The 24,989-nt window shown below is 34.5% G+C and overlaps 1 protein-coding gene and 1 pseudogene across 2 annotated transcripts in view; one reads left to right on the top strand and one right to left on the bottom strand.

Moving 5' to 3' along the window:
* GREB1L (GREB1 like retinoic acid receptor coactivator) overlaps positions 1-8,385 on the bottom strand; it is a 122,655-nt gene extending 114,270 nt beyond the window's left edge. Inside the window, exon 1 of the mRNA XM_081263579.1 lies at positions 8,270-8,385. The gene's annotated coding sequence lies outside the window, so the exon portion shown is untranslated. The remainder of the gene's footprint in view (positions 1-8,269) is intronic.
* LOC308631989 (large ribosomal subunit protein uL23-like) overlaps positions 1-24,989 on the top strand; it is a 491,218-nt pseudogene that overhangs the window by 306,824 nt on the left and 159,405 nt on the right. The window lies entirely within an intron of this gene.

The raw sequence follows: 24,989 nt of genomic DNA, 5'->3' as shown, positions 1-24,989 counted from the left end.
AGGATTACGGAACCGACCCCAGACTTCTCTTGTGCTGACTATGGAATTCTTCCCTTGACAACTCATGGCTATCCCAAGGAGGATGGAGTTCAAAGGAAGCCTTTTTAGATTAATATATTCTAAATATTATATGCCATAATATTTAGGGTCGCTGAAATTATTTGCATTAGCCACTTAGTCTGCCAACCCTCCTTTCTTCTGAATCTCAAAGAAGCCATGATGCCTCAGACCTGACCGAAGGCTAGTGTGAATGAAAGACTGCAATCAGAAGATGGAAAAATGTTTTTCAGAATTAGTCATTATATCAAATTGCACCTAGAAAGCTGACTTGTGATTTCCATTATATGCTTATTTTATGTATCTAATATCAAGTTTATGAGACTGTATTACATTGTTTCCCAAATTTTCATTCTTGATTGTAAAATTATAGAAGGACAAACATTATTAAATGCTTTGTTTTGGCCTAACAGACCTCTGAGATACTAACAGATACTCTTGCGATATTAAGGAAATGTCTAAGGAAAAATAAACAAGATAGGTTCTTTCTGTACCAGTAATTAATTGCTCCAAATGCAGATGCGACCAACTATAAACCACCATGGTATTGTGATGGGGGGCCTTTCTGTTCTTATCTTTTCCCTTTTTCCACAGAAGGAAATACTGAGGAAAAGGGATGGAAGTAAAGAGGCAGCATCTCTGGTGGCTTCAGGAAGGTGCACTGGAAAAGTGAAAAGAAGAGTAGCTTGGGAAACAGGTGCCTGCTAATGCTTTCATGGCCTCTCATTTTTTCTTTTCTTTTGAAAATGGAAAGGAAAAGCAATGCACTACCAATAACTAATGGGTCATGTCAGAACACATGGGAGTCCAGATAAAGAGCTCCCCTGGGTCAAAGATTAGAGAAACTGAACATAACAGATAACACATGCAATTGGCCAAAATATATTTAAGATATAAAAACTCAAGGACTAATTTTGCTACTCAAGGAGAAAAAGGAAAAGCTCTCTTGGGAACAGAAACAAAATAAAAAAGCACCTAATTAATTGAGCACAACTAGGAGAGGAAAAAAAAAAGGAGGAGATCATTTATTTGCCTTGCTCTTTCTATACTTCAAAGTAACTATTATGGTTATCAGAGAGTAATTATTTTTTAGTGAAGAATTCCAGCTGATAGAGATGCAAAGAATGACACAAGTATAAAATGACCACTTTGCAACCCCCTAGTGAAAAATTCATGCATGCAATGCTAATAAGTTAAACTATTAGGTAAAATGTTGATGTAGAACTCAAGAATGGAAAGATCAGGCTGTCACCTCTTAAACCCACTGATCAAACAGCATTACTACAAGTGAGGCAGTGAGAAACCGTGGCCTCCCCAAAGGCAAGGTATGAGGCACACACAGTCCCTAGGAAGTATTCAAATTAGTCAAACCTTTAGAGCAACTTCTGATTACAGGATCAAGGAACAAGTTAAATGAAACCATAAGACAACAAGCACATTTACAATGAGGGACAGGTCTGTAGAGCAAATGACCTGGTTTCCACAACCAGCAGGGTCATCCAGTTTTTAAATAGTAGAACTAAGATTCAAAAACCTCCTAAGACCATGTTTTTCCCACAAAAAATGTTTGAAGCAGAAAAAAAAAGGTGAAAGTAAAAGAGGTACAGCCTGTTTGTGTGTAGTTACTTGTGTATGTGTGTGTGTGTGCAGTTATTTTGTTTCAAGAGTAATATTTTTAAGTCACAATTTATTGACAATGTGCCAGTAATAGCGTGCGCGCGCGCGCGCGCGCACACACACACACACACACACACACACACCAAAAAAAACCCCACAATACTGTATTACTTCCATGTTTTGTTACTTTTTTTTTTAACAGATGCTGTTGCTCACTTTCCAAGCATTAATAATCATCCATCCAGCCAACCAGAATTTACAGAAATTCTAATGGTTAAACACATAGGCTCTGGAGTAAGATGACCATAATTCAAATCCTGTCCCATCATTCCCTGTGGGATACTGGGTCAGTTACTTAATCCCTCATTTGTAAATTGGGGATTTGACTATCAATCTCATAGGTTCCTATAAGTACACATGAAAATACGTATCTATAAAATTTTTAGAATAGTGACTAGCACAGAATAAGTAAGTATACAGGAAATGTTAGTAGTAAAAGTAATTTTTGCTTGTTTAGCATTATGCTACATTAAGAATACTGAGAGGTGCCCTTTTCCTTGAATGCCTGAGGCACTACAATAGATTTTAGAACATTCTTCACAACAAATGACCATCAACATAAAAGTCCTAAAAGCTGCTATTTAGCACTATGTAAAATTCATCTATTAAGAAATTTACAGCTAGGCACAATGGCACACACCTATAATCCCAGCACACACCTGTAATCCCAGCGCTCAGGAGGCTGAGGCAAGAGGATCAAGAATTTGAAGCCAGCCTGAGTAATGGCAAGGTGCTAAGCAACTCAGGGAGACCTGTCTCTAAATAAATACAGAATGGGGTTGGGAATGTGGCTCAGTGGCTGAGTTCAAACCCCAGTATCAAAAAAAAAAAAATTACAATCATATATACAAATCATGGAGTCATCTTTGACACCAAGAGCAGTGCTGGGCAGTAAAATTTTCTGAGATGATGGAAATGTTCTCTATCTGCACTGTCCAATATTTGGCAGCCACAGCCACACATGTCACTAGAGTGTGGCTAGAGTGTTTGAGGAACTAAATTTTCAATTTTATTTAAATTATTACATGTGGCAGGTAGTTATCATATTGGACGGTGTAACTCCATGAATATACAATGCCTAGGAAACCTAAGATTTAAGTTTTAAGAGGTCTGGCTGTATCACTGGCGATATGACCTTGAATGAGTCACTTAACCTTGCAAGCTTAGTTTTTTCGTCTGTAAGATGAGCATATAGAATGGATTATTATTACTCCTTATAACAATAAAATCATTTCACTTCATGTAAGAAAATAATTTGCTATTGCATCACTGATTGCATGTTGTTTCTTTATGAATAATGTTCATTGAGTAGGGGCAGGGGTACCGCTCAGAGGTAGAGCACATGCTTATCCTATAGGAGGCTTTAGATTCAATTCTCAGACCTCCTAACCAAATGCAGTAGTGAGAGTGATAACATGTGACTCCTGGACAAATAAAGCAAATATAATTCTTGCCAAGTTCTCAGTAACTCTATAATGTAAAATTATAAGCAAATGCTCATTCACAGTTTTCTCTCTTTTGTGCTTTCTTAGTATCTCATTTACTTATTGTTTAGTTTTTGGTTCTGGAGATTGAACCTGGGGACTTGCCCATACTAAGCACTTCCTCCACCAATTAACACCCCTAACCTCATTTATTTATTTAATTTGACATTTATCACTCAATTATTTATGTTGTGGGACTTAGTATTTGTCTAACTCCCTCATTAGATTGTGAATTTGGGGGGGGGGCGGATATTTTGCTTACAACAAAATATTGGTTTTAAATCGAGCCAAGTGAGGTAGCACATACCCATAATACCAGCTACTTACCAGGCTGAGACATGAGAATCAAAAATTCAAGGGCAGCCTGGGTAACTTAATAAAGCCATCTCAAAATAAAACTTTTTTTTTTTTTAAAGGGCTGGGAGTGTATGTAGGTTAGTGGTAAAGCACTTGTTAGAGGCCTGGGTTCAATCCCCAGGACTACTAAAGGTGGGAGGGGAAGGAATTGAGTTTTTATTTCTTTTTTTTTTTTTTATTGGTTGTTCACAACATTACAAAGCTCTTGACATATCACATATCATATTTCATACATTAGATTGAAGTGGGTTAAGGAATTGAGTTTTTAAAAAAATGAATAGATGGAGCCTTTGTATCTTATCCAATTATACATTAAAGAGGTCTAAAGGGATATAATCTTTTCCCAAGCACGTTCCAAAAAAAGCACAAAGCTAACCATGCATTCAAAACCAAAGTGTTTTATTTCACTTCTATTCACCCTCCTTGCTGGAAATCTTTAGAAAATGCAAACAGATTAAAAGATAATTTTCAACTTCTTTTAATAGTTCTGTACATTTAAATTGGGACGAATCCATTTCAATAGCTTCTGAAGCCAAAAATACTTTATATACTGAGATCAAAACCCAGCCCTAGTAACTTAATTCTAAAATTTGCCATTTTTAGTAATACTTCCTGATACTCAATGTGTTATTGTAGAAATAATTACTGCAATATGCCAACTAATTTCATAACAACTATTGAAAACTGTCGTAATTACAAGATGAAATGCAATGCTATTTTTCCCTTTATAACAAAGAGTTACATGTTACTTCTGGAAATCTATACTTTCTTCCTTGAAATGCCAGAAATTCTTCTGTAAAATAAACACATCTTGTCAAGACTCTCTGGAACTAGTATAATTACCAGAGGCAATGCCTGTGTAAGATCAAAGAAGCAAAACAATAATAGGCAACGTGTGACCTCTACCATGTCACCAGAGACCAATTTTTCAACAGGGAAAAGAGTCAATAATCCAGAACAGAAAACATTAAATAATGAGAAATGCTTCCAAATTGTGGCTTACCACATTCATCAAGGCAGCCACAGAGAGAATTTAGTCTCTATGGTTTCAGAGAACAAACTTCTGGGGATTTATCACAACAATCATTAAAATCTGCATAAAACACCAGAGGCAAAAACTAATTTCTCAAATGCAGAGTACAATTTCAAAAGATACTACTACAACAATTTTCTGAATTTCAACTGATATTTTAGTGGAAAAGGCATAGAAAACTATACATTTTTCACATAACCCACCTAATTTCTCTAACTATCCACATACAATTTTCCCATGATTGTTTGGAAAGTGGGCTAGTATTAACCAGATAAACCTAATTAGTAGTAATGCCTCAACAACTTTTACAGGGTTTTTTGGGTTTGTACTGTGTTTGTTTTTGGTGGATCGCTAAATCCGAAACAGTCCCATTTGTAATGCACTTGGATGACTAAGAATTATGAGAGTGCTGGGCTGGGGTTGTTATAGCTCAGTGGAAGAGCGCTTGCCTCACTTGTGGAAGGCACTGGGTTCAATCCTCAGAACCACATAAAAATAAAATAAAGGTGTTGTGTTCATCTACAACTAAAAAATATATATATATTTTAAAAAGAAGAATTATAAGAGTGCAAAGAGGGATAAATTCAGGAATGACAATCAGTAACGACAGTAAAAGAGAAGTACATCTAAAATTGACTTTTAAAAAGCACTACACATCCAATTGTGCTTTAGAATCAGAAAATTCACCAATTTTTCTAGGGTACTACTGCCCCACAACTATATTCTTTCAAACCAGATGAATTGGGAGCCTTACAAATTGTATCTAAATTGTTTAACTTGTGAAACTCACGATCTGCTGTAATTTAAAAGAAAAAGCACTGGAAATTCAAAGCAACTATGAACAGTATTTTCTTATTGGAATTGGTTCCTACTACCCCCTTCATCTTTCCATTCTGTCTTCTGCCTGTCTGTCCATCTTTATAACCTATTAACATTGCTAATTGTATTTGTCAGTTTTGCCACAATTTCAATGCTACTTAAAACAGCTTTGGGTTTTCTCTAGGCAATTATCAGTCACTACACTTAGGTTTCTAAATTAGTTGTTGAAAGGTGCTTTAATCTTGAGAAAATAACACACAGTGTGCTAAGCTTCACATTTATGTGTATGTTCCTTTCATGGAAGTATTTATTTTAAAAGGATTGAAAACAATTACATACATTATTAATAGATATATTAATTGTAACTGTGATACTAATTTATAAATTAAAAAATATTTAACAAAGCCTATATAGTATGCTCTTCATCATTTTATCTTTTTTCCATACTATACATTTGGGCATATATGCTTTCTATATATGTATATATACATATATTTAATGTATAAATTGTATATCAAAAATATTGCCAAATCCCTCTATCAATAGTCTCCTTTCACTACTCATTTGCCAGTGGCTAACACCTTTCAAAGCTATTCACAATCATATAAGTGGTCTCCTGAGGTCATGGACTGTGACAAACAGAACTTTCACAACTTGTAGATTTTCCCCTCCTTCTCTATTTCCTTCCAAAGAGAAAAATTCTATTATTATATTGCTTTTTACCTCCCACAGTGCTGAGATTGAACTTAGGGCCTCTCATATGCTGCTGGGCAAGTGATCTACCACTGAGCTCCATCTCCAGCCCTATAGTACTTTACTTATTCGCTATTCTTGACTCTGACATTGATTTTCTTCTACAAAATGTATGAGAAACACATTTAGTGAGAAACACAAGTTTAAGGTTAGTCGTCAACTGATACCCCCCATATATCAATTATCCACAACTGAATTTAAAAATTCATAATCCATAAGGTGGGGGGTAGGTAGTTCAGTGGTAGAGCACTTGCCTAGCATGGGTTCAATCCCCAGAACCACTGAAGAAAAATAAAAAAAAGATCTGTAAGCCAGAAACATTACACTTCGTGTGCCATTTATTTCCTTTATAAATTAAATTCAAAAATACCTTTTTATAGAGTTAACACATTTTGAAATTTTTAAAGTTTAATAATACATTGTGGGGCTGGGGATGTGGCTCAAGCGGTAGCGCGCTCGCCTGGCATGCGTGCGGCCCGGGTTCGATCCTCAGCACCACATACCAACAAAGATGTTGTGTCTGCCGAGAAATAAAAAAAAAATAATAATAAATATTAAAAATTCTCTCTCTCTCTCTCACTCTCTCTCCTCTCTCACTCTCTCTAAAAAAAAAAAATACATTGTGTATGGGTAAGATTAAAAGTAGGTAGAAATATTTTTAAGTTAGTGTAAACTCATTTGTTACTCTCACCCCCCACTTTCTGCTCCTAGGAAAGAAAAAGGTGATATTTCAACAGGGCAAAATTCTTCACTGAGACGGAAACATTAAAATGATAAATATTTTGGAAAGTAAAGTACACTTCAAACCCACACTGTTCTTTCGGTCCTATATTGACTCTTACAGTCATTGCCAACATTTGGTAAAGATTATCCTTCCATTAGATAAAAGTGAGCATTCCTTAGATAAATCAGGAGTTTTTGCCATGAGACTCATAAAACCTTTTCACAACACAGATTTTCAAGAGAATCCTTTAAGGTTTTAGGAGGCTGCTCCTTTTACTAAGTAACAAAATACACCCCATGGTGTCTCACTGACCCCACTCAGCTGTCCTTTGACCTCGTCAATTGTTGGAGCCTAACTCCAGGGCCCACAGAATTTGCCTCCCATATCAAAAAGGCTAATGTTGCTTCCTCCCAGCACCTGGTGAAACAAAATGCAACAGTTCTCTCCTCTCTCTTGCCTCCTCCTTTCCCTCTCGGACCATTTTCCAGATGTTCCAGACCCAAATGTTAAGCTAACACTAGGTTTCAGTATCTGCGTGGTCACCATGAAGGAACAAACAGGGACCAGGCTGAAGTGGCAATGACCCTCTTGTTCTTTCTGGCCTCAAAAGGATACAGCAGGTCATAAAAGAGGAAAAGATCTTTGGCCTCTCTTGGAAATGCCAGGCTATTTAAGCACATTGTAACTTCCAAAAGGAGAGACACAGTCTTGGATTATGTCCCTTATGACAGAGAAGAGTTACCTAAAAGAGTAACCCTAAATTCTCAGTCCCAAGCAAGTTTTTGATTTTTGTTGACGTAGAAGGAGGGAAAAAAAAAAAAAAAGCAGTGTCACTTTTTCCCTTTGCTAAACTAAAAGTCTTAACGTAATTCCATATACATCATAATTAGAAAATATATAGATATTTCTCCTTCCTAAATGCCAGTAAAAAATTCTTACAGAATCTCGATAACATACATCTCAGGATAGTGTTATATGAGACAGATATTAAGTATATGTAGTTACTAGGAAGTTTGGGTTTTTCTGCAGAAGCCCAATCTAGAAGTTTCTCATTAGAAAATTTGAAATATAAAATCACAACAAAGGGGAATCAAAAGCTGGATTCTTATTTCCTTAGTTTAGGTATACAGGGAATACAGAGGTTGTTGTAGGGGGAAAAAACATGGCTACGTTTTGTTGCGGGAGTAGAAAGGCAGAGGAGGAGAAAGGCAAACACAGTGTGGGGGGGGGGGAGTAGCAGTTCATAGAAATATCTGCTTAACCAGTTTAAGGACCAAACACATTAGCTTTATGTAAATTCTAAATACCTTCCTAAAACAAATTTGATCTTGAAAAATTGATGAGACATAATTAAGTGTACAATACCTTGGTTTGTTTATTAACATTTTTGAATCATGTTCATGATTAAGTTGGTCAGTCAACACTTCCAGGGAGCTTGCTGCCTAGAATATAACTTGCTTAGGGCTTTTTTTAACCTGCGAAAATATAAAAACAAAATATATATGTACATACACATACAAACAGTTAATTTCCAAATGCTTTATATTCTATGATTATCTATAATTCCACAAAAATAACAATTAGAAATGAATAAGTATCAAAGTCTTATACAACTCCATATACATCACAACTGGCAAATTTACAGATATTCCTCCTTCCTAAATACTTACCAAATAATCCCTCCTAATTATATGTACTTGAAAATATTTTCTATTGTTTGTAAGATTCTGCCCCCACTAAACCTAAGTTGAATAAGTCTATCTATTTTGTATTTTTGACAAACATTACCATAATTGTAGAATGCCCACAGAATATTTTTATTTTAGGAATGAAATTAGTATAAGGCAATTTTCTTATTCTAAGGCATTTTGAGTGTTTTATAATCCCTGACATATGGTCAAAATTAATCTACTCAACTGTCAAAAATGTGAAAACATGGGCTGAGGCTGGGGCTGGGGCTGGGGCTCAGTGGTGGAGTGCTCGCCTAGCATGCATGACGCACTGGGTTCGATCCTCAGCACCACCTAAAAATAAAATATTGTGTCCACCTAAAACTAAAAAATAAATTTAAAAAAGTGAAATATAACATCAATAGAAATTATTTTTCTCTTTGTAAATTAATGGTCTAATTTCCAAGAAGAAAGTCTACAAGAAGAAAAAGACCTACTGTTTCCTACCCTCTTTTTTTTTTTTTTTTAAAGAGAGAGAGAATTTTAATATTTATTTTTTAGTTTTCGGCGGACACAACATCTTTGTTTGTATGTGGTGCTGAGGATCGAACCCGGGCCGCATGCATGCCAGGCGAGCGCGCTACCACTTGTGCCACATCCCCAGCCCTGTTTCCTACCCTCTTGAGCATTGTTCTCAGAAGATGTTAATTATAATTACATATAGTTGGTTGAAAACTAGTGCGCCTGTTATTCTCTTCACTAAATAGGTTATGGTCCATATAAACTATTGCATGGAAAATTTGGAAATATAAGAATGAAGTGAAATAAAACTATCTCATTGATTTTTATGTATAATTTAGAAGTATTTCTAGTCCTTTGTTTCTGTGTCTAAAAAGAAAACAAAAGATTTTTTTAAGAATGTACTAATTTTAATGTAAATATAGCATTAAAATATTTAAAGAACTGTTACCTTATGTTTTCTAAAGAAATGGTATTTGTTTTACTTTCTGATATGCCAACTTAAGAGAAAAGAACTACTAAAAATTCTGGATTAAAAACCTTTATCTTACCTCTCTTACTGTCAGAAGGGTGTCTTCACGCAAAAGAATAATTAAAAATGCAGAACCTAGATTTTCAAATTCACATACTTCCCACCCACACACAAGTAGACATCTTTTCTGAGTCAGGAGAGCCTTGCTACCTACAGGCAAACCCAATATTACCCCATATGGTCAACAAGGTCAAACTGCATTACTGCTAGTGAAAACTATATGACTCCACAAGGACCTTAATGATTTTTTTTTTAAAGGTCAGTAATCCAATTCCAATAGCTTTGGAGTCTAAAATTGCTAATTTTTGGCCACGTGCTGCACACTTCACCTGCAAGTAATGACATTTTTGTATTTTCTTCTAATTACACTCAAAGCTAAGACCTTTGGCCCTTGGCCACAGACCCCTATTCAGGCTGCACACATTCTCTTAAACGACCTGATCCTTTGTTGTCACTCTTACTCTTTCATCTATTATTTACACCCATAGAGAAGGAAGATACTCTACCATTTGTATAGCTTAAAGCTTCTAATCATCTTAATTTCTTTGCCTTTCAACCTATGGTCTTTTTCATGGACAATGCCAAAAGTTTGACAAAATCATTTTTTTCCCAATTACATCATCCTCTTTCCCCTTTTTTTATGTCCCAACTAACATCCTTTTCTGTTCCTTGTCATACACAGAAGGGACTTTGTATCAGCCAGGATTTACAAATTTTGACCTTCACCAACAAAATGAATGCAACACAAATCTCCAATTTGTTCTGATCAATAACACGTATATTTCTTTCTTTGATCAAAGATTCCATTAAGTGAAATCAGAGGTTACTTGAAATAATTTAAAATCTGGCTCCTGCCTCCTTTAAGCATAAGCATAGAATTTTCAGGATTCCCTTACAAAAATAACAAAAGTCATTCAGAAAAGAGCAAAGATTTTAGTGAAATGACCAAAACTTTTCAAACATTTTACTATCTTCAATTATTGTTGTTTGCAACGCAGAAAATAAAACAAAAAGCCCTTAAAGTTCAATTTTAACCTAATTTTAAAATATTTTCAAAGACTACTAACCCTTCATACAGCAAAATCCTCATACAAAACATTCTCTATTATTATTGTTATTTCCCAACACTTTTCCCAGACTTAAAAAAAAATATGTCCGAACACATTTTACAAATCTGAAGTACAGAATCGTTTACCATGATGCAGATGTCCTCCTCAGATCACGATAGCCACCAAAAGATTCTGACTCCCAAGATGTTTATAAAATGACATCTGATCCATCTTTGCTCTCTTCCTCTATTGCTCAGCTTACTCTTGATTTCTAACAGTGTTTCCTTGTTGTCTGTCCTCTCTGCAGACCCTGAAACCCCTTGTCTTTTCTTATTTTCACCATTTGCTTCAACCAGCAGTTCACTGGAGACCCATCCATCTTGTAATGCCTAAAGTGACAGATGCTCTCAGGAACGACCACACTGCTGAGTGAACAAAAGATAACATCACCTCCAGGAACTCCAGGGAGAAATACAACTGCAACCTTAAGACAGGAGCTGACTTGACAGACATTGGACCATAAACCTCTTCTAAGTGAGAAAGAAAACAATTGCCACACACAAAAAAAAAATCTGACACAATCAAAGGCAGAAAAGAGTGATTATTTGTGGATTGCCTTTTCACTCTAACTCACTTTCCACCCCCGCTCAATGCTTTTATATTGGGGCAATTCACTTGCCAAGAGGCAAGAAAAGTTCTTGGGAAAAGAAGCCTCTCTCAAGTATCTCTTCTTTTATTCAACAATATCCAAAGTGAAATTCATTCACATGTGTTTCAGGAAATCTAAGACTTGGATTCGGCATTCTTAAACCTGACCCTTCTCGTTTGCATAAAGCAATATCTGGACTTAGAAATGCTGACTCAATGCTACTGCTATGAAAGACACACGCATGCTTTGCAAATTAAAAACACATTAGAAATTAAAAAGCAATGTGTGGCACAATGTCAACAGTATGTGCAGCTCATTAAAAAAACAACAAAAAAAACCCTCACTATTCACCATTCATTCATCAGACAACCTCCAACTTGGGTTAAAAAGACAGTTAACAAGAGGATTCTGGGAAGGACAGATCTCTCTTCTAACAAAGGGAAGGTCATATGAACATCTCCGAGTCACAAACTAATGACAGGGAAGCTGTAGATGCAGAGGACTCTGCCTCATGCCATCTAGGGCTTTGGATTTTGTTGTTTACAGCATCTTATTTAAAATTATCATATAGCAGTAGAAAATAAATAGAACTCTAATATTTAGATATTGAAAAGAAAAAAATTCTGTAGAACACAAAAGCAAACACCAAGCTGGAGGTCAATTAAAAACATTGTGTGATCAATGTCAATTATGGAGATTAACAACCGTTTTTTTTTTTTTATAATAGACATCGAGTGACACAGAAGAAAAGCTCTGATGCAGTGAAATATGTTATCATTCTTTAAAAGGACACACAATGCAAATATATATGTATGTTATATTCCAAGAGCCAAAATGCTCAAGAAAAGTTCCATCAATAATATTTCTAAGAAGAAATATGAACATTTACCATGGCACTTGTTTAGTAAAAATATTTTAATTTTTCTTTAAAAGTTTTGCACACAAAACCTTTAAGTTTGCACACAGTAGTTTTTCCTTGGAATCAATGACTCCTTCCACCCATTCTCCCCCTCTTAAATATATATACGTATACGTAAAATTTAAAAGACATTTTATCTACTAATTATTTGGGGTGGGTAAAATAAAATTTTCCAACTTGATAAGTCAGCATATCTCTTTTTTTTTTTTAAGAGACAGTAAGAGAGGGAAGAGAGAGAGAGAGAGAGAGAGAGAATTTTTAATATTTATTTTTTAGTTCTTGGCAGACACAACATCTTTGTTGGTGCTGAGGATCGAACCCTGGTCGCACGCATGCCAGGCGAGCGCGCTACCGCTTGAGCCACATCCCCAGCCCCAGCATATCTCTTATTTAAACATTTTTATGTCTCTCCTAGTTCCTCCAACACTTCAGTGTATCTCTACAAATAACACAGTACAATATTTCACAACCTCATAATTTTCCAGTTTTTTAAATTCGCATTTATTTTGTACACATAGAATGTATATGAAAAATAAAATGATGTGTACAATTATATAACTCAATGGAAAAGGTTAACCTTCTAGAATGTTCATTTCTTTAAAAAAGAAAATTGTTCTTGATTTTTAACTAGAAGACTTCATTTGAACACAAAAAACTAAAATAATGGGTCAAAACTTGATTTCAAAAGTATCACATTTTTCAACATTCTCAAACTTTGGCATTAATACCAAGAGAGAGACATGACCTTGAAATGACAGCTCCATTGCAGAAGGCTCAAAAAAAGAAAAAAAATTAAATTATCTACTTTTAAACACAATAGGATCAATATGCATGCAGGAAAAGTATACCCCTGTGGAAAGTTCTTATTGCCTGACTGATCAAAAAAAAACAAAACTTTTCTTTTTTAAGGGCCCTTTCCAGATCACAGTCAGTGCCAGAAATCCACACAGGAAAAAAAAATCCATCAAAATGAAGCCCTAAAAGGGTTTACCCTTCACCATCCTATTTGCACTTCAAAACCCTGTTAGTCCTTCAGTTAAACCCTAGGGCTGAACCATTTCAATAATAAGAGAGGTGGCCAGCAGTGATTTATCTCCCATTTGGCTTCTGGACAGAGCTATAATGTCTAGGAAGCTTCCCTTCCCTGACTTAAACCCTCCCCCAAGCCTCTACCTTGCGTTGTGCAGCCTGGGATCTGCAATACCTTACAATTAGAATCAAGAACTATCTGTAACTCAAGATTTGGGCACATTTTCTTGGCAATAATTTCACAAAACAGAATGTTTCTAAGTAATCAGAGCATCGCAAATACCAGGTTAAACTGTAGTTTCTTTTTTGTTATAAGCTGAGGCAGAAAAGAAACTTCATAATTGTAGCCTCTGTCTTCTCACATATGTTAATTGTTATCAGAACTTTTTAAACTTTTCCCAGTTTACACCTTGATATCCTTTGTTTGAACCACATTAGCCAACTTCCTGCAGTGTGACATTCATCTAAATTTAAAACCTTGCTTGCATTGTAAAATGTTTTATCAAATCCAAAAAAAAGTAGAGTTTTCACAGGTCACAGACTCCTGGGTCAAAAAGACCTAAAATCAGTTATCAGACCACTAAGATTCAACTGATTTATTCTACCCTTGTTATCAAATATGTACTATAACTGTCACCCCACATACACTTCTCCTCTAGTCAAACACACACTGGTTGCTATTAGCAGTTATTTAAATTAGGTCCCATAAGTTATCAAATGTGAAATATAGTGAAGTTATTTCTTAAAAATAGAGGACATTTTGTTAATAGGTGTTACTTGTCTATTTCATAATTATGTTCACTTGCTTCCTAGGGAAGAGTGTAAAAAGGGCATGCATTCTTTTTCCTACCTGTTCATTTTTTCTGTTTGATTTAAATGAGAGGACTTAATTTTTCTAATTGATTCTGATAAGTTCCATCTAAATGCCATATTAAAAACCTGACCAAATGATTCCTATAGTGATTACAATAGTACAACTTGAAAAATTTCAAGCTATTTCACTAATTTATAAATTTAGAGACTCCAAAGACAAGTGTATTTCATTTACTCCAAATAGAAGTTAACAAAATCTTAAGGATAAGACTGATAATCTTAAGTATATGACTGATAATTAAAAATATAAAAAGTGCAAATTTTAGTCAATTGACAATAAAAATCATTCATGTTTTTGAAGTCATTTATCAATTAAAAATTAATTTCATTCATTAAAAAATTCACATTCTTATACCTCATGAGCAAATATTTTTCATTTTCAGAAATTTAAATACCACAAACTCTAGAAAAACCAATCTTTTAGCAAATGACTATTTCATGCTACCAGATCAATGACTTATATTTGAAATGACATAAAAATACAAACTATATAAATTAAACTAGGAAAAATAAGCAAATAAAAACCTAAGGGACATGAATTTTTATATTACTGAAGTGAACTCTGGCTTTAATAACATTGAGAAAAATAAATTTCTTAACCTACTGCAGGAAATTAAAAAAAAAGCTTTCCTCAGAGAACCAACAAAAGTAATTGATCCATCACAGAGGAAATATTCAATCTTCATTAAATATTTAGTCAGTGCAATAGACTGGTGGTTGCTATTTAGACCCCTCAAAGAAGAAAATAGTTCCTGTGTGGTTGGAATCACGTCTTGGGAGAACTGAATGGAGATGAGACAGGTCCTCAAGTCATGACACTACGAAATGACAGAAAACTGGAGACATGTTTTGAAATGTATATTGCTACTTTGAAATCTGATACCAAGGAAAATGATACCTAAGGGAATATTAACATTAACAAGATTTGACTGGGTATGCAATTTGATTTCCTATTAATGTAGCACAATAAAATTTTCACATTTAAGATGTATAGTTGCCAACTCTGATACTCAACTGTTGCCTCTCTTTTCTGGGTCTGTTTCCTGATCCATAAAATGAGGAGGGAATTAAAAGTAATACACTTCTAGATTGAAAACAATATGTTGGTCTCTGCAGATAATATGATCTTATATGTGGAAAAACCTAAGACTCTACCAAAAATATTTTACAATAGATTCAGCAAAATTGACACAAAGAATACAAAACTGACACTAAAAAATCAGTATCATTTATTTCTACACATTAACAATACACTATCAAAAAGAAATGAATAAATCATCCCACATATATTAGCAACAAAATAAAATGAGATATTTAGGAATAAATTGAACCAAGGAAATGAAAGATCTGCACATTATGAACACCAATTAGTAAAATTGACTCAAATAAATAAAGACATACAATGTTCATGAATTGGAACAATTAATATTGTCAAAGTGCCTATATTACTCAAAGTAATCTATAGAACCAATACAATCCCTATCAAAATTCCAATGATATCCTTCACAGAAGTAGAAAAACCAATCCTATAATTTGCATGGAGCCACAAGAGATCCTGAATAGCCAAATTAATCTTCTGCAAAAAACAAAAAAGTTTGGAGGTGTTAGAAATACCTGACTTCAAAATTGACTGCAAAACTGTAATAATCCAAACAGCATGGTACTGACATAAAAACAAACACACTGATATAAAAATAAGCCAATGGAACTAAATAGAGAGCTCAGAAATGAATCTATGGGGCTGTATGAGTTGTAGCTCAGTGGTAGAGTGCTTGCCTAACGTGTGAGGCACTGGGTTTGATTCTCAGGACCACATGTAAGTAGATAAACTAAAGGCCCATTGAAAACTTTAAAAAAATCTTAAAAAAAAAGAAATAAATTTATACATTTACCACCAATTGATTTTCAACAAAGATTCCAAGAATACACAATCTGAAGAAAAGACAGCTTCTTCAATAAATAGTTCTGGGAAAATTGGATATCCCCATGCAACAAATAAAAATAATATAAAATTAGACTTTTATTTCACATCATATACAAAAATCAACTCAAAATGGGTTAAAAACTCAAGTGTATGATCTGAAACTGTGAAACTACTAGAAGAAAACATAGAGGAAAAGTTCCCAGACAATGGTCTGGGCAACAGTTTTTTTGGATATGACTCCAAAAGCATAGGCAACAAAAGCAGAAATTGGCAAATGGAATTATATCAAACTAAAAAGCTTTTGCACAACAAATAAACCAATCAAGAGAGTGAAGATACAACCTATAGAATGGGAAGAATATTTGTAAACCATACTTCTTTAATTTTTGGTACCTAGAATTGAACTCAGGGACACTTGACCATTGAGCCACATCCCCAGTCCTATTTTTAATTTTACTTAGAGACAGGGTCTCACTGAGTTGCTTAGTGCCTTGCTGTTGCTGAGGCTGGCTTTGAACTCACGATCTTCCTGCCTCAGCCTCTGGGATTACAGGTGTGTGCCACTGTGCCCAGCAAATCACATATTTAATGAGGAATTAACCCAAACTATATGAGGATCTGAAAAAAAAAAAAAGAAACAAAGAAACAAAGAAAAAGAAAGAAAAGAATAGCAAGAAAACAATTTGACTAAAAATTGGGCAAAGAAATTGAATAGATATTTCTTAAAAGAAGACATACAAATGACCAACAGGAATGTGAAATGCTCAGTATCACTAATCACCAAGGAAATGCAAATTAAAACCACAATGAGATACCACCTCACACTTATTATCAAAAAGGTGAAAGATATCAAGTGTTGAAGAGGATGTGATAAAAGCAAACTCTTGCATACTGTTGGTGGGACATTAAACTAATATAGCCATTATAGGAAATATTATGCAGGTTCCTTAAAAAAATTCGAATAAGAACTACCGTATGATCCAGTAGTTCAATCAGTGGTTGTCAGTATCTTCCCTTATCCATAGTTTCACTTTTTGCAGTTTCAGTTACCCACTGTCAACTTCAATCTGAAAATAATTAAATTTTCCTGGGCTGGGATTGTAGCTCAGTGGTAGAGCGCTTGCCTTGCATGCGTGAGGCCCTGGGTTCGATCCTCAGCACCACATAAAAATACAATAAAGATGTTGTGTCCACCAAAAAGTAAAAAATAAATATTAAAAAAATTCTCTCTTTCTCTCTCCTCTTTAAAAAAAAAATGAGGTGATAGATATACTAAGTTGCTTGATTGAGCCATTCTACAATGTATACATATTTCAAAACATCACAGTATACATATATATATATATATATACACATATATATATGGAAACATACATTTTTATATAATATATATGTATATATGTATGTGCGCATATAGATATATTGCCATGGTGGTAATGAAAAAAGGGAAGTGATCACAATCACAGCAACAACCACAAAAATAATATCTAGGAATCATCCCCCCCCGTGCTGCTGGGGATCAAACCCAAGGCCTCTCATATGCTAGGCTACCAATGAGCTACATCCCTAACCCTGATACCTAAGAATCCTAATGACACATAAGCGATAACTTTCTTTTTGCATTACCAAACTTCATTAGGTGATTTAAATGAAAATTTGCATACATAGAGAAATATGCTTGGCTAATTAAAGAGAAGTCTAATCATAATAAACTATGTATTTCTCAGACAAAATAATAAACAACACAATTCTAAGGAAAAGATCAGTAGAGCTTTTGTGGAGCTCTACTAAAACATCTCCAATTTCATAAGGAAGATTATAAAAAGACAAGAAAAATATTCTTTATAAAAATGTTATAAGGGGAGGTGAATCAGAATCACATATTAAACCATATTATGAAAAAAGAGTTTTTGGTCATTAAAATCCGCAAGTAAGTGTTGGAGACTGGGTTTAATCTGTGGTGACCAGATGGTCCCCTGTGATTCTCACTTGCTGTAAGCTCCTCCCACATTGAATCAGGACTGACTTATTAGTGAAATGCAAATTAAAAACACAAGAGAGGGCTGGGGATATCGCTCAAGCACTGGTAGAGTGCTTGCCTCGTATGTACAAGGTCTTGGGTTTCATCCTCAGCACCACAAAACAAAAACAACACAAGAGATATCACTAAACACCTATCAAAATGGCTAACCTAAAACATACTGAGAACTCACAAGATGCTAGTGATACTGCCACGCATGATTAGTAAAATACTCAACAAGACACAATGTGTGATTTCCAAGGTCATAGGAGATACAGCAGCTTCTGCCTTGATCTCTTAGATTACTTGCACCGAGGGAAAGACATGCTATAGGGACTTCAAGCAGCTCCAAGGAAAGGACTTCATGGACACCAACTAAGGCCTCTTCCCAAGAGCTAATGCTAATGTGCCTAAGTGCTCTCCTTAACTCCTCTTGGCACCTTCAGTCACTTCTTTGCATTACACTGCAAATAAAATCTGGTCAATCCTTTGCTAAAAACCTTTTGAGATTTTACCTTGTTCTCATATCCTTCATATGCCTGCCCATTCTCCAGCCTTATCCTGCATTTTTGCTTTCTTAACCCCCGGCTCCAGCAACACTGAAATTCCCTCTGCCCGCAAAAGCACCCACTTCATCTTTTACTTTTGTCTACTAAATTTTTTTCATCCTTTAGATTTCAACTCAAGCAAGGATCCCTTCAATCCTTCGCTAAAAGTTCTGCTCTCAGGGAACCTTGTTCACTTCCTTCTTAACAATCATCTCAATTCTATCCTACATAATAATCTGTAGGAGTAATTTAAGTTTGTCTTCCCTATTAGATTCGAAGCTCCATGAAAGCAGGAACCATGCTTTTCGGGTTTGGTCGATTACTGAAATCACAGCATCCACTTTGATATTCTTCAACATAGTAGCACTCAAAAATATTCTCTGAATAACTTAGTAATGTATTGTATAGGGCTGGCAAAAAAGATGGGAAGCTCATTGATTACAGTCCAAAAAGACTATTAACATGGAGGCATTATAATAGGATAAAAAGGACAGATTAGGACTGGGATTATGGCTCAATGGCAGAGCACTTGCCTCCTGCCTGTGAGGCACTGGATTCAATCCTCAAAAAAATAAATAAATAAAAAATAAATAAATAAAATAAAGGTATTGTGTACATCTACAACTAAAAATTTTTTTAAAAAGGATAAATTATTCATTTAATGATTCTGTAATAATGATCAGTAATTTAAAAAGTAACCATTAAGAACAACTAAAATAAATTCCAGAGAGAGAATAATATATAAATATATAATATATAATATATAATATATAATAATATATTAAATTTAAATATCTATACACAAATATATTTATACGCCCATCCATATCAACCATATAAAAACTAAGAGAAAATAGAATTAATTATTTACTGCGTGGCATGGTGGCACATATCTGTAATTCCAGCTACTTGGGAGGCTGAGGCAGGAGAATTACAAGTTCAAAGCCAGCCTGGGCAACTTAGAGAGACTATCTCAAAAGTAAGATAATTTTTAAAAAGGCCTCGTGATGCACCTCAGTGGTAGAGCACTTGCCCTGGGTCTAATCCCACACAAAAAAGAATTGTATTATACTGATATTTATAATATCCATTGTCAATATTTATTGTGCTATCATAGTGAGAGATTAGCTTTCCTAGACTATAATCACAAAGGAAAAGACAGAAAAAACTGACTGGTAAAAGCATAAAGCTTTTTTTGTATATTAAACATTGAAAACAAAAAAAAATAATAAATGATCAATTAAGAAAAATGTTTCTAATAGAGTTAATGTTTATTATGAATACAATAAAGTAAAACATTAATACCCCCAACCTTGAGAACAACATAATAGTCCAACAACAGAAAAATGGTTAAGCACATATATCAACAGTGATAATTGCTGCCCACGTACCTTGTAAACGCTGACTCATTAACACAAATCCATCCATAAGTACAATACTATATGAAGTGTATTTTTTGGCGGGGGCAGGGGTACTAGGGATTGAACTCAGGGGCACTCGACCACTGAGCCATAACCCAGCCCTTTTTTGTATTTTATTTAGAGACAGGGTTTTTTTTTTTTTTTTTTGTATAGCACCTCAGGGTTGCTGAGGCTAGCTTTGAACTCCTGATCACCCTCCCTCAGCCTTCAGAGCCGCTGGGATTACAGGCCTGTACCACCACACCCCACAAGAAGTATATTTTTGACATATAAACATATTCATAATGTATGAAATGGAAAATGTTATAAAAGCAATGTTGTCCCATTTGAAGGAAAAAACATAAAAATAACCGAATAAGATAAAGGAATAAAGATATAAATCACATTATAACGGGTAAAATGATTTTGGGATATTTGTTTCCTTTAGGTTTATCTTTGTTTCCCAAATTTCTACAATGAAGTTGTTTCTTTAAAAATATAAGCACACTGCAAACTTAGTGAAACCCTATATCTTTATTATTACTAATCTTACTGACTTTGCACATCTGATGTTGTAAAACCCGACTTTCTCCTTTGACAATACCTTTCACGTCAGTAAGTTTATTAGGTAAGTGTACAGTGACAAATACAGTTTATGAATGTTCACATAGTAAAGACTGTAAATAAATATTACAACTTGATTTAACTCTGCCTTCATATATCATTTTTACTATCATAAGCTAGTGAATCTTTTAAATTTATGCATAACAGCATGTTTATGTAGCTTCAAAAGAACTTTCCATGATGATATAGGAAGTAGTCCAGAACTCATAGTCCCTACAATAAAACACAAATTATACACTGTAGTGTTTGAAAACTTTTATTCATTATCTTTCTGTACCTATTTAAGCTGATCTTCATCACACAGATCTTTTGCTATCAACTTGATTTTATTGATCTCCTCCAAAAATTAGCCCACATCCATTTCTGTGCCCTTGTTCAAGTGGTCTATCTCACTCCCTCGCTTGACTTTCAGCCAGTCTTAACCCTTTTCTTACTTTGCTCATATTTAGCTTTCTCCTTATAACTCCACATCATGTAGCATTGTTCTGGGGACATACGGTTGGCACTTCAGAAACAAAAATATCATTAAACTATTTCCAATGTAAAACCTACTTATATTGAATCACTAGGGAAATTGTGTCTCTGTAGCTGTTTAAACTAAATATTTCTATTTTAAATATTTAAAAAATTTCTTCCTTTTAATGTTTTCAGATAGATGATATATTTACCTGATTAAAAACTCTAGAAGTTGAGAGGATTCTGGACATTTCCAAATCCAAACAAAGAAATGACAAATGTCTTAGGTGACAGATATGCCAATTACTCTGCTCTGATTATTACATGTTGCATACATATATGGAAATGTCACATGGACGTGGAACCCCATAAATAGGTATAATTATTATGTGTCAATTAAAAGTATAGATATATTTCAAAAATATAATGAATGAGGTGAGAAAAACATAATTATTCAAAAAAATCTAGAAGTGGGATACTAAAAAGTGTTCCTTTAAACCTTTGTCCTACAATCTCCCCTCACAGGAAATCACTTTTAATATTTTGTTTAAAATATATCCATTATATTTTTATAATATGTATGTATAAGCAAGGACAAAACAGATACACTGGTTTGCACTTTACTTTAAATTAAAAAATATTTTGGAGGGCTGGGGGTATAACTCAGTGGTAGAGCATTTGCCTAACATGCACAAGGCCCTGGGTTCAATCCCCAGCACCATAAAGAAGAAGAAGAAGGGAAAAAAAAGGGTTTTGGAGATCTTTCTATACAAGTGCATGAAGATATTTCTTATTCTGTTTCATGGTTTCAAAGAATCCACTGACATGTATATACCACAATTATTTTAAAGTCATCCCTTAATGATGAACACTTGGTTTCCAATCTTTGTTATTTCTAAAGATAATATAATAATCAATCCTGCATTAATACACAACAATTCTGCACTTGTTTGTTAAATTTCTTAGAAATGAAATTGCTGAATCAAAGAAAATATTCAGTTTTAATTTTGTTAAGTATCGCCAAACTGCCCTCCATAAGGATTGAAACAATTTTTACTCCCATTAGCAATTTATAAATGCCCCAACCTTTATCAATGTAGAATATTATTTATCTTTGGATCTTTGCCAATCTGACAAATGAAAAATGATATCTCAATGTAGTTCTAATATTAATTTCTCTCATGAGTGAAATAAAATATTTTTTCAGATATTTAAAAGCCCCTATATTTTTTTCCTGAAATGGTCATTCTTCATTTTTCTGATTGTTGGTGTCATTATTGATTTATAGGAGCTCTTTATATATTAAGGAATTTTATTTTCTGGCTTCAAGTTGCAACATTTTCCTTAATTTTGCCAGAAGGTTTGACTTTTAAATGTGCTTATGCTGTTCATTGTCATTTTTCCATGCAGTTTTAATATTTATTTATATAGTGGTGCTAGGGTCTTGCACATGCCAGGCAAATGCTCTACCATTGAGCAACCCAACCCCCGGCTTTTATTTTTATGCAACTAGATTTACAACTTATAATTTGTTAAACAGTTGTATAGAAACACAGAACTCACTTTAGCTGAGTAATCTTACATTAAAAAAAAAACTATATAAACTAGTGTTATATTTCCTAGAGGCCCTAAGAAAGCAATGAAGTAGAATAGAGGGAAAGAGATATGAATTTAAAAAAACTATCTAATAAATAGAATCGCCAAAGATTTTTTTTCAATTTAAAAAAGAACTTCTTAAGCCTTGTCAGTTTATTGATTATCTTGTAAGAAGAACAAAACACATTTTCCACCCTGCCCATTCCCTCTTGCTATTAAAAGCGGAAGAAACCCAGACTCCACTCCTCCTACCTTCATACAGTGGAAGAGAAGAACCAAGAAGATGGGTTTGAAGTAGAAGGAAGGAGCCTCAACTTCCACTATCAGCCCTTTCTCTACCTCCTATAAAGGTTCTACCACTTGTGTTTAGTCCACTCCTGAAAAACGTGATTCAAACAGCCGTTTCTTCTTGTCTTTCCTGGTGACCCCTACATCTCCATCATTAACTATAAAATATTTTCTGAGTTTCTGCTCCCAAATTAGAAATGTCTACAGAACATCACTTTTGTGTTCTGCTAGCCCATCAATTTCAATGTGTCAACACAACATGCCCAAATTTTATATGTTCAAAACAAAACTCATTATGATTAGAGTAAAAGTTACCCAGATTCCCTGATTTCATAACTTTATTCACTGATTTACACAGAAACTATGACTATACTAGGAATGATGATAAAGACTACATCCCTACTCTCAAAGGATCCCAGTCTAGAAGTTAAGGCAGATCCATAAATGTGTCCAACAGAAGTAAGAACAAAGTACTATCAAAGCTCAGAGAATGTAGCAACTCTGGAGAAACGGAGACAACATCAGAGAATCAGACAACATCAGAGAAACAGAAAAGAGGAGATGATTAAAGGAATCAGATCCTAGAGAGGGTAGAAAATTGAGAGAGGAACAAAGATGGACGTCACACATTGATAACAGAACCCCAAGACTCAAGCCCTGATGGTAGCCAAGATACTTCAGTGGCCTTTGACATCACCTCCTAACTTTAGGAGGGAAAGACAGAAACGTTTAAGTTCTAGTCTAGTGCTTCCTGCCGTTTGCAGACAAAGGTAATTGGTACAGAAAGAAGAATGTTAGAAGAGTAAGAATAAGCAAAAAACTCTTAAAAACATGAAGACATGAAACAGCACAGTATGGCTGCAGCTCTCTGGCATTGCCGTAAGCACTGAGCTTGTCTTCAGTTGCCCCCGGATGTGCCCGTTCCTTCAGAAGTCAGAAGTCACGTGAAAACAGAAAAAAATAATTTCTCTGGCAGTTTCCTCCCAAGCTGGAAAATTGTCAGTGGGATCCACTCTTCTGTTTTTCTCTGAAGGGAGGAGCCATGGGTTGGTTGTTCATTTTGTAAATGCTGCCCCATAAGGAAACTGGGTTGGTGGCTTGAAGGAACAACCATCACCCATGAAAAAGTTTTACTCACCTGCTGTGTTTAGTTTTGAGCTTGCCTGGGCAGCTGTGACAGATTTGGGAGTTCTCCTACAGGCAGTGTGGACTGAATATTGTTCAGTTGGTATCTCTCTAAGGGAATTGGATAGGGGCTTTCTCTTTGTAACCTTTCTGATGATACCTGGGTTCTACCTTCACATTTTATGCCTTAAAAATTTGTATCTTTTTTTTAAAAAAAATCTGTATATATAATCATAAAATTTTATTCTTATATATTTAAGTTGATTTTTGCCTATTGACTATTTAAAATCAAACTTATTGAACATTTTTACTGATTTTGATAATTCACCCATAGTTTTTTTTTATGTATGCAAGCACATGATCTATGTCATTATTGTCTCATCTTAGTCCCCAAAGTAGCATTTTCCTCTTTTTTTAAAAAAATATTTATTCTTAAGTTTCAGGTGGATACAATATCTTTATTTTATATTTATGTGGTGCTGAGGCTCAAACCCAGTGCCTTGTGCATGCTAGGCGAGCACTCTACCACTGAGCCACAACCTCTTTTTACACTAAATATATTGACCAGAGTTCTTTTATAGGTACTCTTTATTAGATGAAGGATGTTCTCCTCGATTCCTAGTGTGATAAAGCGCTTTTTCATAAAGAGATATTAAAATTTTTTTCAAATGCTTACTCTGTATCACTTAAAATAACTATCATTTTTAAAAATTTTTATGTATTATGTAATAATTCTATGTAATCTTAAATAATTTAATGTTGATATAATAAAATGCATTAACTTATAATGTTAACAAAAGAAAGAAATAGCACAGTATGTTCTGAGGATGAGACTCTAACCAACCTGGCATTACTAAGCTCCTA

The sequence above is a fragment of the Spermophilus citellus genome (assembly GCF_964194105.1).
Source record: "Spermophilus citellus genome assembly, chromosome: 12".
Taxonomy (NCBI): domain Eukaryota; kingdom Metazoa; phylum Chordata; class Mammalia; order Rodentia; family Sciuridae; genus Spermophilus; species Spermophilus citellus.
Note: the sequence above shows the minus strand (reverse complement) of the source record. Positions and strands in the feature narration are given on the sequence as shown.